General features: G+C 41.6%; 1 protein-coding gene across 1 annotated transcript in view; it reads left to right on the top strand.

Moving 5' to 3' along the window:
• HTR1E (5-hydroxytryptamine receptor 1E) overlaps window positions 1-12,385 on the top strand; it is a 92,369-nt gene that overhangs the window by 28,419 nt on the left and 51,565 nt on the right. The window lies entirely within an intron of this gene.

The following is a 12,385-nucleotide window of genomic DNA, read 5'->3' as shown; positions in this document are numbered from 1 at the left end:
CCCAAAGAGTACGGGGCAGTGTTTTACTCCAGGTTCTGCAGAAAAGAAGAACCAACAGTGTGTATATCTCTCTCTCACTCATTATACCTATTTTTTTTAAACACACATTATAGCTCTGTTCAAAGGGCTTTCTTGGCAGCTCAGATAGTAAAGAATCTACCTTCAATGCAGGAGATCTGGTTTAATTCCTGGGTTGGGAAGATCCCCTGGAGGAGAGCATGGCAACCCACTCAAGTGTTCTTGCCTGGAGAATCCAATGGACAGAGGAGCCTGGTGGGTTGCAGTCCATGGGGTCGCAAAGAGTTGGACGTGACTGAGCAACTTGCATATGTATGATATATATGTGTGTGTGTGTGTGTGTGTGTTTATGCTGTAAAAATGTAAGTGAATGTTTATTACATGAGGGGAGAGCACAAAAAAATAACTAAAGCCACCCTCTTGTGTACAGAGAGATAGTCCCATATAAGATTGTAACTCTCATTACAGGTTTTAGGTGAAGCAATGATACTACTCAAAAGAACCCAGAATTGGGCTTAAAGTCTCTCTGTCACCTGGCCTGAAGTAGTGAATGAAATACAATTCTAGAAGAATAGAAGATGTTTGATATAGAATGACATGAAGGCAACAAAGTGAAGTAACTCATCACTAGTAATTTTTTTTTAAGGTAGCGTGAATTTAAGCTTGTGGCCATCTTTTGGAGCTTAGGTATGATTAAAGAATGGCACCACAGGACAGACAGGTCCTAACTATTGGGAGGGGTTAACATGAGCAGCTCTGTAGAACCAAGCTGCTTCCAAAATTGTCACTGTGATGTTTCGGGTACCACTTTGAACTTTGGGCACATTTTGAGTTAGAGATTGGTCCTTTCTCTTACTATTTTTTTTTTTTTGTCCTATTCAATAGTTCTACTGGTTTCAGAAGCATCATTCCACATCCTACCAACAGAGAGAAAGAGAATATGAGAGAGGGAGATTGAGTTTAAGGAATTAGCTCACAAAATTTTAGGGCCTGGCAAGTCCAAATCTACAGGGCAGGCCAACAGGCTTGAGACCCAGAGAAGAGTTCATGTTTCAGCTTGAGCCCAAAGTCAGTCTGCTGGCAGAATTCCCTCTTCTTTGAGGGACATCAGTCTTTCTTTCATGAAAGGTCTTCCACTGATTAGATGAGGTCCACCTTCATTATTGCAAATTTGGAAAACTCAGCAGTGGCCACAGGGCTGGAAAAGGTCAGTTTTCATTCCAATCCCAAAGAAAGGCAATGCCAAAGAATGCTCAAACTACCACACAATTGCACTCATCTCACATGCTAGTAAAGTAATGCTCAAAATTCTCCAAGCCAGGCTTCAGCAATACGTGAACCGTGAACTTCCTGATGTTCAAGCTGGTTTTAGAAAAGGCAGAGGAACCAGAGATCAAATTGCCAACATCCGCTGGATCATGGAAAAAGCAAGAGAGTTCCAGAAAAACATCTATTTCTGCTTTATTGACTATGCCAAAGCCTTTGACTATGTGGATCACAATACACTGTGGAAAATTCTGGAAGAGATGGGAATACCAGACCACCTGATCTGCCTCTTGAGAAATTTGTATGCAGGTCAGGAAGCAACAGTTAGAACTGGACATGGAACAACAGACTGATTCCAAATAGGAAAAGGAGTACGTCAAGGCTGTATATTGTCACCCTGTTTATTTAACTTATATGCAGAGTACATCATGAGAAACACTGGACTGGAAGAAACACAAGCTGAAATCAAGTTTGCCAGGAGAAATATCAATAACCTAAGATATGCAGATGACACCACCCTTACGGCAGAAAGTGAAGAGGAACAAAAAAGCCTCTTGATGAAAGTGAAAGTGGAGAGTGAAAAAGTGGGCTTAAAGCTCAACATTCAGAAAACTAAGATCATGGCATCCGGTCCCATCACTTCATGGAAAATAGATGGGGAAACAGTGGAAACAGTGTCAGACTTTATTTTGGGGGGCTCCAAAATCACTGCAGATGGTGACTGCTGTCATGAAATTAAAAGACGCTTACTCCTTGGAAGGAAAGTTATGACCAACCTAGATAGTGTATTCAAAAGCAGAGACATTACTTTGCCAACAAAGGTCCATCTAGTCAAGGCTATGGTTTTTCCTGTGGTCATGTATGGATGTGAGAGTTGTACTGTGAAGAAGGCTGAGTGCCGAAGAATTGGTGCTTTTGAACTGTGGTGTTGGAGAAGACTCTTGAGGGTCCCTTGGACTGCAAGGAGATCCAACCAGTCTATTCTGAAGGAGATCAGCCCTGGGATTCTTTGGAAGGAATCATGCTGAAGCTGAAACTCCGATACTTTGGCCACCTCATGCGAAGAGTTGACTCATTGGAAAAGACTCTGATGATGGGAGGTACTCGGGGCAAGAGGAGAAGAGGACAACAGAGGATGAGATGGCTGGATGGCATCACTGACTCGATGGATGTGAGTCTGAGTGAACTCTGGGAGTTGGTGATGTACAGGGAGGCCTGGCATGCTTCGATTCATGGGGTCGCAAAGAGTCGGACACGACTGAGTGACTGATCTGATCTGATCTGACCTTCATTGTAAAGGGTGACCTGCTTCACTCAAAGTCTACTGAATTTTAAGTGTTAATCTCATCTTTAAATATGCCTTCACAGGCAGGGAAAGTCTGCACCCTTCCCCCATACTTTGCCCTGTGTATCTATTCCATCTGGTTATCCTGAGTTATAGCCTTTTATAATAAATTAGTGACCTTGTAGGTTTCCCAGGTGGCACTGTGGTAAAGAACTCACCTGCCAATGCAGAAGACACAAGGACATAGTTCCACCCCTGGGGTTGGGAGGATCCCTTAGAGTAGGAAGTGTCAACCCACTCCAGTATTCTTGCCTAGAAAACTCCATGGATGGAGGGGCCTGGGGGGCTACAATCTATGGGGTTGCAAGGAGTCAGACATGACCGAGCGACTGAGCACAGACAGTGATCTTGTAAGTAAAATGTTTCTCTGAGTTCTGTGAGCCAATTTAGCAAATTAAATAAACCTGGAGAAGGGTTAATTGCAGTTTCCCATTGATAGCAGGTAGGTCAGAAGTACAGGTGGCAGTCTGGACTTGAGACTGGCACCTGAAGTGGGAGGGCAGTCCTGAAGGAGTGACCCCTTAACCTATGGGATCTGATGCTATCTCAGCAAAGACAGGTCAGAACTGAGTTAATTTGTGGTGTCAGAGAATTTCTTCTTGGTATAGGGAACAACCACCACCCCACTACACACACACACACACACACACACACACACACACATTGGAATGGGTAACCAGAACCTTTAGAGACTCACTCATGTTGTGTGTAGTTGTGGTTTGTTTATTCTCATTGCTAGATAGTATCCAGTGTATGAATATAAAATAAATTTTAAGAAATACCAAAAAAGCCTTCATAGAAACATTTAGACTAGCATTTGATGAAATATGAGGGCAGCGTGTCCTAGCCAAGGTGACACATAAAATTAATCATTCCAGGCAGGATGGCAGAGCTTCAGCTGAGGCAAGTGAGTAGAGAGTCCTATGTTGAAAAGCTTAGACACAAGGGCATGTGTGAGGAAGAAAGAGCAAGTTTTATGTAACTTCCTGACTGATGCTGAACCTCTCTTAACCTTCTGTTTATATTTTTTAATTGTGGTATAAGTCACATAATCTAAAACATACTATCTTAACCATATTTAACTGTACAGTTTAGGGCACTAAGTACATTCACATTGTTGTGTAACTCTCATAATCTTTCCTCTCCCGAATTTTTCACCTTCCTAAACTGAGATGCTGTCCCCATTAAACAACTCCTCACCCCCCCTCCCCACCCCCAAACCCCCAGGCCCTGGCATCTACCAATGTACTTTCTGACTCTATGAATCTGACTGTTTAGGTACCTTGTATAAGTAGAGTCAAACAATATTTTTCTGCACCCAATGCATATTGGAATGCATGTTTAAGGTCTTAACTCTCTTTTGTGCAGTGATTGGGGGTTCCCAGGTGGCACTAGTGGCAAAGAACCTGCCTTTTAATACAGGAGATGTAAGATACACGAATTCAATTTGCAGGTCAGGAAGATCCCCTGGAGAAGGGCATGGCAACCCACACCAGTATTCTTGCTTAGAGAGCCCATGGACAGAGGAACCTGGCAGGCTACAGTCCATAGGGTCACACAGAGTCAGGCACTACTGAAGCGACTTAGCACATGCAGTGATTAGAAAGAGAATCAGAGCCAAGCTGGAGCCAAGTCCAGCAGGGGGAGGAGCCCTGGCTTCCAGTCCCATCTCAGCCAAATGTAGAGATGAAGCTGTTGGTGGAAACCAGGCAGCTCTGAGCACCCAGCTCTGACTGCGGTGACCTTCTACCTCAGCATTACTACATTCTTGGGTACCAGCAAGAAAGCCAACCAATTCTAGCCAAACTACAGATAAATAAATTGAAAGGCAGACTGTCTAAACAAGGCACCTTCAGTGGCACACTGGAGCAGTTGTCCAGATAAGTCAGGGTAAGATTTTGTCAGCAAGGGTGAAAAGCTTATGTTTGGGGGTTCCGTTATTCCAGGGGGTGACTTTCACCAGTGAGATTATCTTTAGCATTTAACTCAGGGAGTTGTTCAGTTGTCACAGATGTTCATCAAGCTCTGTGGAGCTGCCAGTGAGGAGAGAAGTGGAACAGGGACAACTCCACCAGGAAACTGGGACTTTATGAAAGGGTGTCCGAGGGACAGGATTCTAATCCGCTTCAACACCTCTCTGGCTGATTCAGGACCGATCACTTAACCTCCAGCCTCAGTTTCCTCTCTGATTCTCTCCCAGCCCTATAATTTCCTTGGATTTCTAATCTCAGACTCTCTGATGGCCAAAATGTCCTCTGTCCTCTCTCCTAATGCCTAATGCTAACCCCATGTGCCTTCGATGTCTGCTACCAATGCTGTTGATTTTATTTATTTGTTTATTTTTGGTCTGTGCTGTGGGACATGTGACATCTTAGTTCCCTAACCAGGATAGAACCCACACCCCCTGCATTGGAAGCATGGAGTCTTAACCACTGGGCTGCCAGGGAAGTTCTATATTGATTTTATTTCTGCCACTTGAGTCACAGAAAACCCATATTAAAAAACATTTCTTTTTCCCCACACTGGTGTGTCAGAATATAGGTTGGGAATTCCTTTATACATATACTATATGTTTCTCTAATTCTAATAGAGAATAATACTGTGCCAGTGATAAAAACTGGAGAAGGCAATGGCAACCCACTCCAGTACTCTTGCCTGGAAAATCCCTGGTAGGCTGCAGTCCATGGGGTCGTGAAGAATCGGACACAACTGAGCAACTTCACTTTCACTTTTCACTTTCAGGAAATGAAAGTGAAGGAAATGGCAACCCACTCCAGTGTTCTTGCCTGGAGAATCCCAGGGAAGGGGAAGCCTGGTGGGCTGCCATCTATGGGGTCGCACAGAGTCAGACACGACTGAAGCGACTTAGCGGCAGCAGCAGCAGCAGCAGTGATAAAAACAAAGCAAGGAACAATTAACAGAGCCTGATTGTATTTCCAAATACCACTATATCCTTTCCTGGTTTGGTTTCCAGTATTTGGGAAGTCGGTTTTTCTTTTTTTAGTCTTCCTGCTGTTCACTTGATTCAGAAAATCTCTTGTTGCTATGGAAGTCAATTTTTTTTTTCATGTTTTCAAATCCTCTCTTCATGCCTTTACAATTAAAACTCAGACCTAATTATAATGCTAAACATTTCAATCTGAGATCACATATGAAGTAAAAGAGAAAGCTTTGTCCGACTTGGTTTATTTTTCTACTTGACTTTGAACTCTTTTCCATTCTTTCACATCCCACTTGAATGAGGCTAAGAGGTGACGAAAATCAATTATATGAATTTAATTTGCCCAAGCTTGGGATCAAATTTTATTACTCTTTTCCTGAGCATCTGGTTATTCTAATTAATTTTCTCCTCCTTATCAGCAGTTTTAATGATTCATTTCCACGCCCTTCTTTTGCCAACTGCGTCAGAGCGATATGGTTGGCCAAAGGTGTCTCCATGGCTGTGGAGAAGCTCTGACTCTGGGAGAAGAATGAGGAGCAGGATGCTGAGCAAAAGAGGAGGGTTGAGGTCATTTCACTGAGCAGTGACTGTCACCTTCATTTTGCCTGTGGGTTTTGTCATGTCCACTCATGCATACACACAAATATACATCGTTGGATGGATCCTCATGTCAGAAATGGGTAGCAAGTAAAAATGAGGGCATATTCCACACTTTTTACCCTAGTCTAAATTCAGGTTCTCTGTAGCACTTCTCCTAAGTAAGCTCTTTTAAATCGGATCCCTTTAATTACTCCAGATCCCCTTAACACGTTGCTGTCGTAGCCAAGTCACAGGTTGACATGCACAACAGGGCAGATCAGTAACGAATGTGTGAACTTGTGGCGTGAGATCAGGCTCCAGGCATCCATGCTCATGAATGGCATTGAGAGGAGTGTCAGACCTGCTAGGAAGTTAAGCATGTGATGTGAGTTCCTGGAATTAAGAGTAAACACAAATTAAATCAGAAATGGTGTGTGTGGCCCCATCCTTGAAAGGTGTGAAAATGGCCCGGCGCCACTGTAGCCCTCAGTAGGTTCATTAAGTCCTTCCCGAAGGGAACATGGCTCAGTCCCAGACTCTGAGCATCTGCAAGTACTGAAAAACATGCAGGGAAATAAATGCATGAAAGTGAATACATCCATACAGAAGGGCACCATCACCTCCAAAGACTACTGAGGCTGATGTCAATCACGCAGAAAAAGCAAATAAACAACCCATGCCTTATGCTCCTGTTTCACCTTTAATTCCCATGACTAATCTTCTAAGTAAGAACTGCCTTCCTGAGAGCATTTTTTTCATGTACCTTTTACCTGTTCACAAAGAGTAGGCAAAGATAGAGCAGGGACATTCTGTTTGCACGTGAAGAAGGATTTCTTGGGGATGAACAATACAGCAGCTTATAAAATGTGGTGTGTAGTTTTCAACCCTGGAGCAGGTAAAAAAAAAAAACAGTTGTCTGAAGTTACTTGGGTCATAAATGGCAAGGATTGGATATACATTATTTTAACCAGCTGTGAAACTGGTCAGATATAGAAATGGAGAGAATAATATCATCATTTGTCCTATAAACACTTGCCAAGTACCTGCTATACACCAAACACTATGCCCAGTTTTGGAAATACAATGAACCAACTCTCTTTCCAAGGCACTCATAGTCTCAGGAGTGGGACAAGCAGGCAAGCAAATTTTGCTATATAGGTCAGGACATAATTCCAGAAAACTCTAGTAAAGGGTATGCAAAGCACTGGGTGCTTTGGAGTAAAAAGAGAGATATCTAACTTGGGGCAATGCATGCTAGGAAATCCTCCCTGATAACCAGCCCTCTAGTTATAAACACTAAATAATCATGTGATTATAAAGAAAGTTCATCTGTGGGAATAAAATAATATGCATTGGAATCGCTTCTTGCATATGGGGTAGGTTATTAGCACACAGGATAAAAATCAAATGTATTGACAGTTATTCATAAACTTCCTGCACATTGCCCATTCAGTACTATGTACATGAGTTTTTGCAGTTTTATGTGATAACTATATTCAGTAACAAATATGCATAAATGTGTGATCTAAACAAGCACAAAGATATCAGCAAGATGCTTTCAACGTGAGAGACACAAGAAAATGTGATATATTTATTTAGTGATAGAGCAGAACCACTTGCAGTATTTAAATTATTTCTTCCTTCCTCTCCCTTTGTATTTTTTTTTCAAGCATGGGTAGTTAGATTTGTCTAAGTTAAACGAGGACATGGTGTGATTGCACCATATTACTTTGACTTCTCCTTACAACAATGACAAATTACAGTTGGAACAAAAGTCTTTAAAGTATCTTGAATTCTCTTAAATCAGTGATTCACAGAGCTGAGGAACTAAATGAAAACTACAGCAAAATAAACTTTTTAAAATAACAAATATTTATTAATTTTGGTATCCTTATTTTTTTAATGTCCTGCAATTAGGAAGAATTATTTCATTCATACGAATGATGACTTTTGCATAAAATTACAATTGCTCATTTCAAATTAACAAGTGAAACAATATAGTACCATTAAAAGAAATGAAAACGCACATCACTAGAAACATATTCTCCAAATTTGCTCTGTTCCATCCGCCCATGGACTGTGTTGGCCCAGCTGTTGGTTCAGAAGCAAATCTGCTCAGTTAATATCACCTTCTACCTCCTTTCCATTGCCTCTATAAGCCGAGTGAAACTGGAAAGTCACTCAGTCATGTCCAACTCTTTGCAATCCCATGGACTGTAGCCTGCTAGGCTCCTCTGTCCATGGAGTTCTCCAGGCAAGAATACAGGAATGGGTAGCCAGTTCCCTTCTCCAAGGGATCTTCCCATCCCAGGGATCCAACCCAGGTCTCCCACATTGCAGGTGGATTCTGTACCATCTGAACCACCAGGGAAATCCATAAGTCAAGTCCCCGGTCACTGTTCCCCTCCGTGCCCCATATGCAACCTTCCAAACCAATCCTTCATTGAAGGACTCAGCATCCTGGGCTTCTTATCCCTGAAGGGGAGCTGTTCGAGGAGCACCTAGGTCAGTCCTGGGACATGCACACTGCTGCTCGGGCCCAAAATGGGACCAGAGTTGATCTCTGACAAGGCAGCTCTGAGTCTTCTCTCCCTCCACTTAAGGCCCCCTGTCTGATCGTGATACTCCCATTCTTGTCATGGTATCTGCCCCCACTCTCTCACCTTCTAGGAGTCCCACTCCAGGAAGTCTCAATGATACTCAACTGAAAGCATTCAAATTCCCTAGTTTAGTAGTTCTCAAGGTTGACTGCACATTTTATTCTTGGGAAATTCTTTAAAAAAAAAAATCATTGTCTGGCCCTACCCCCATAGATTCTGACTTATAAGTTCTGGAGTAAGTTATAGTTATTAGCATTTTGTGTATGTTTCTAATGTGTGTGCAGCCAGGGTTGAGGACCACTGCCCTAGCAAGTGTTATGTGTCATCGCAGGCTCACCTTCCCAGGCAGTGCCAACAGCCAGGCTAGTCCGTCTAAGGATTCCTAACATGCACACACACACACACACACACAAACACCAGACTAGCTAAAAGTAAATAACGCAAGGAAAGATTACCAATAGAAGCAGAAATAAAGTATACCTACCATGCTGTGTCTGAATGCCTGGCCCACAGAATCCAGAAGCATGATGACGTAGTTGTTGTTATACACATTCTGTTTGGGAGGTTTTGTTACATAGCAGTAGATAATTGGAACAGCAAGTTACATAACTTTTCTAAGGTCTGATTTGGTTATTTTCTAAAGTTTTGAAAGGTTGTGTTGAAAATTAGAGTTAATGTATATCATTTACCGGCACAAAATAAGTGCTCAATAAATGATATCTGTTCATGACAACAGTTATCATTATTAACTCTTGTCTCTATGAAACCTGGCTGCTTCTACTTCATAGTTGCCCTTCAGATTTGAAGAGGCATCAGGATGTGAACAAAAAATTTTATATGATGGATGCTCTTTCAAAGCTAACTGTTCAGAAGGACCAGTCTCTTGATTTGAAGTGACACCAGTCATTTATCCAACAACTCAGTCATAAATTACTTTTTTGATTCATGTTTTTTCTGAGCAGTTTAACAAGTTTTTATGGAACAGTGTGCTATATACAATGACACAAAAGATAGAATCTCTGCCCAAAGGGGTTAATAGTCTTAATAATAATTAAGAAAACAAAATCATCAAATAGAGCTGAGAACGTCCAAAATATTCCTTCATTTTATTCTTGAGGAAATTGAAATCTGGAAAAGTTCCATCAAGCTGCTCAGGACCACATATGATTAGCAGCAGAGCTGAGACTAGAACCCAGAACGCCTTACTTCAACCCTTTATTCATTCCTCCCTTCAGGAAACATTTGTTGAGCACTTCCTATGCTCTGGCCACTATGGACTCAAAGATGAAAGGGAGACACTCTTGCTGACAAGGAGCTCATAGTCTGATGGGAGGTACAGTCACAAAGACAGATAAGCACAGAGTTCAAGGGAGGAGCTGCAAGGTTGGAAGGTGGTCTGCGAGCACCGAAGAGGCTGCCGCCTCTTCTTTGTTGAAAGATTCAGAAAGGAGATGACATTTGGGCTGATTTTTAAAGGCTGAATAGGAGTTTCCAGGCAGGGAAAAGGCATGCCAAGTAAAAACAATTAATTTTGTGATGCCTTAGATATATGCATATGCATTTTTATTACACTAGAGTTTCAGAAACTCAGCTCCATGCACCTATGGAGAATTTTGATCCTTTTAAACAGTTCATATTTTATTCAAGTTTATTAAACAGACACCAACCCTAAATATTCATTGGAAAGACTGATGCTGAAGCTGAAGCTTCAATACTTTGACCACCTGATGCAAAGAGCTGACTCTTGGAAAAGACCCTGATGCTGGGAAAGATTGGGGGCAGGAGAAGAAGCCGGCAACGGAGGGCGAGATGGTTGGATGGCATCACTGACTGAATGGACATGAATTTGAGCAAACTCCAAGAGATGGTGAAGGTCAGGAAAGCCTAGCATGCTGCAGTCCATGGGATCACAGAGTCAGACATGATTTAGCGACTGAACAACAGCAGACACAATTCTTCACACGCAAGAAAACAATATGAGACACATAAAATATACATCTTTTCTAAAGAAACATGTAGTGTCTAAATTGGAGAGACCTTCAGAGATCATTTATCTCAGCCCCTGTGGATTCATGATCCATAGACATGGAGGGATATAGCTTAAAGAGCAGGAAGACTATGAAACCAGAGATGTAGTTAAAAGCAAGAACAATTAAAGGTTAAACTTAGATTATTATTCCCCCTTGATTCCCTTCCCCCATGGCATATCACAAAGTATAAAAGCAAAGGGGAGGAAAAAAATCAGCCACTGGGAGGACTCCCCCCTCTAGCCAGCCTATCACAATTATAACATGGTATTTGAAAGAAGAAAAGACATTTCCAAAGGGCAACGTTATTAATGCCACCAAGAAAGAATTGGAAAGTTGCAGTTTAAATCATTGGTTTTGTGCCAGTTCTCCTTTTTATATAAATATCAATTCTCACTGTGAGTTACTGCACCCTAATTTAGTTAGGAATACATCTTAACAATGGCTTGCTAGAAGGTGTGATTCAATGGAGGAAAAGGATTATCAGGTGGGGCAATGATCCATAAATAGATGTTATTATTATTTAACATTCGTTAAACACCCACAGTGAACTAAGCACTGTACTAAACTTTGGGAAGATATAGTTCTTCCTCTGACAAGAAGAGGCTAAACCCACAGAAAAGATGAAAGTTTAAATCTACTTAAGATCAGGGAAATTTATTTTTCTACTCCAACTTTTCCTTGCTTCACTTGTCAAATTAATATTATTCAAGATATTAGACTAGTATTTATAACAGTTGTCCCTTACCCATATTCAGCGTTTTATACTTTTTGTTATTGTTGTTGTTTAGTCTTTCAATCACGTCCGACTCTTTTGTGACCCAGTGGACTATAGCCCACCAGGCTCCTCTGTCCATGGGATTTCCTAGGTAAGAATATTTGAGTGGGTTGTTATTTCCTTTCTCTAGGGTATCTTCTCGACCCAGAGATCAAACCTGCATTTCCTGCATTGCAGGCAGATTCTTTACCACTAAGCCACTTGAGAACCCTAATGTTTTATGCTTTCTAGAGGGTCTTATGTGCATATCTCATTAGATAGCTAGGTACATAGTCTTTGGGAGATGTTAGCATTAAGAAGAGAGAGCTTCATTTCAGGAGAAGATAAAAAAAGTTAGAGGTGTCAGCTGACCTTTCAGAGCATCAAAGGGCAGCTATACTTGGGGAGGAGAGAGATTTTTCAAATACGTTAATATATGCACAAAGCAACTGTCCTCCCCACCTCTGTCTTTCAGGCCCCAGTTTCTTATCCTAGAGATAGAACAAATCAATTTCTTGTGTATTCTGCCAGAAATATCATATGCAAGTACCAGCATACAGATTACATATGTGGTGTCACACTATATGCGTGGTTATGCACCCACTTCTTTTTCTTATATTTTGGAGATTTTTTTCATGCTGCATTATTGTTTGTAATGGTTGCATCATATTTCATGTATAAATGATCCATAATTTACTTAATTAGTGTGGTTGTTGTTGCTTATTGTTCAGTTAATCAGTTGTGTCCAACTCTTTGTCACCCCAGGGACTGCAGCACACCAGGCTTCCCTGACCTTCACTATCTCCTGGAGTTTGCTCAAACGCATGTCCATTGTGTCAGTAATGCCATCCA

The sequence above is a fragment of the Bos mutus genome, chromosome 9, assembly GCF_027580195.1.
Source record: "Bos mutus isolate GX-2022 chromosome 9, NWIPB_WYAK_1.1, whole genome shotgun sequence".
Taxonomy (NCBI): Eukaryota; Metazoa; Chordata; class Mammalia; order Artiodactyla; family Bovidae; genus Bos; species Bos mutus.
Note: the sequence above shows the minus strand (reverse complement) of the source record. Positions and strands in the feature narration are given on the sequence as shown.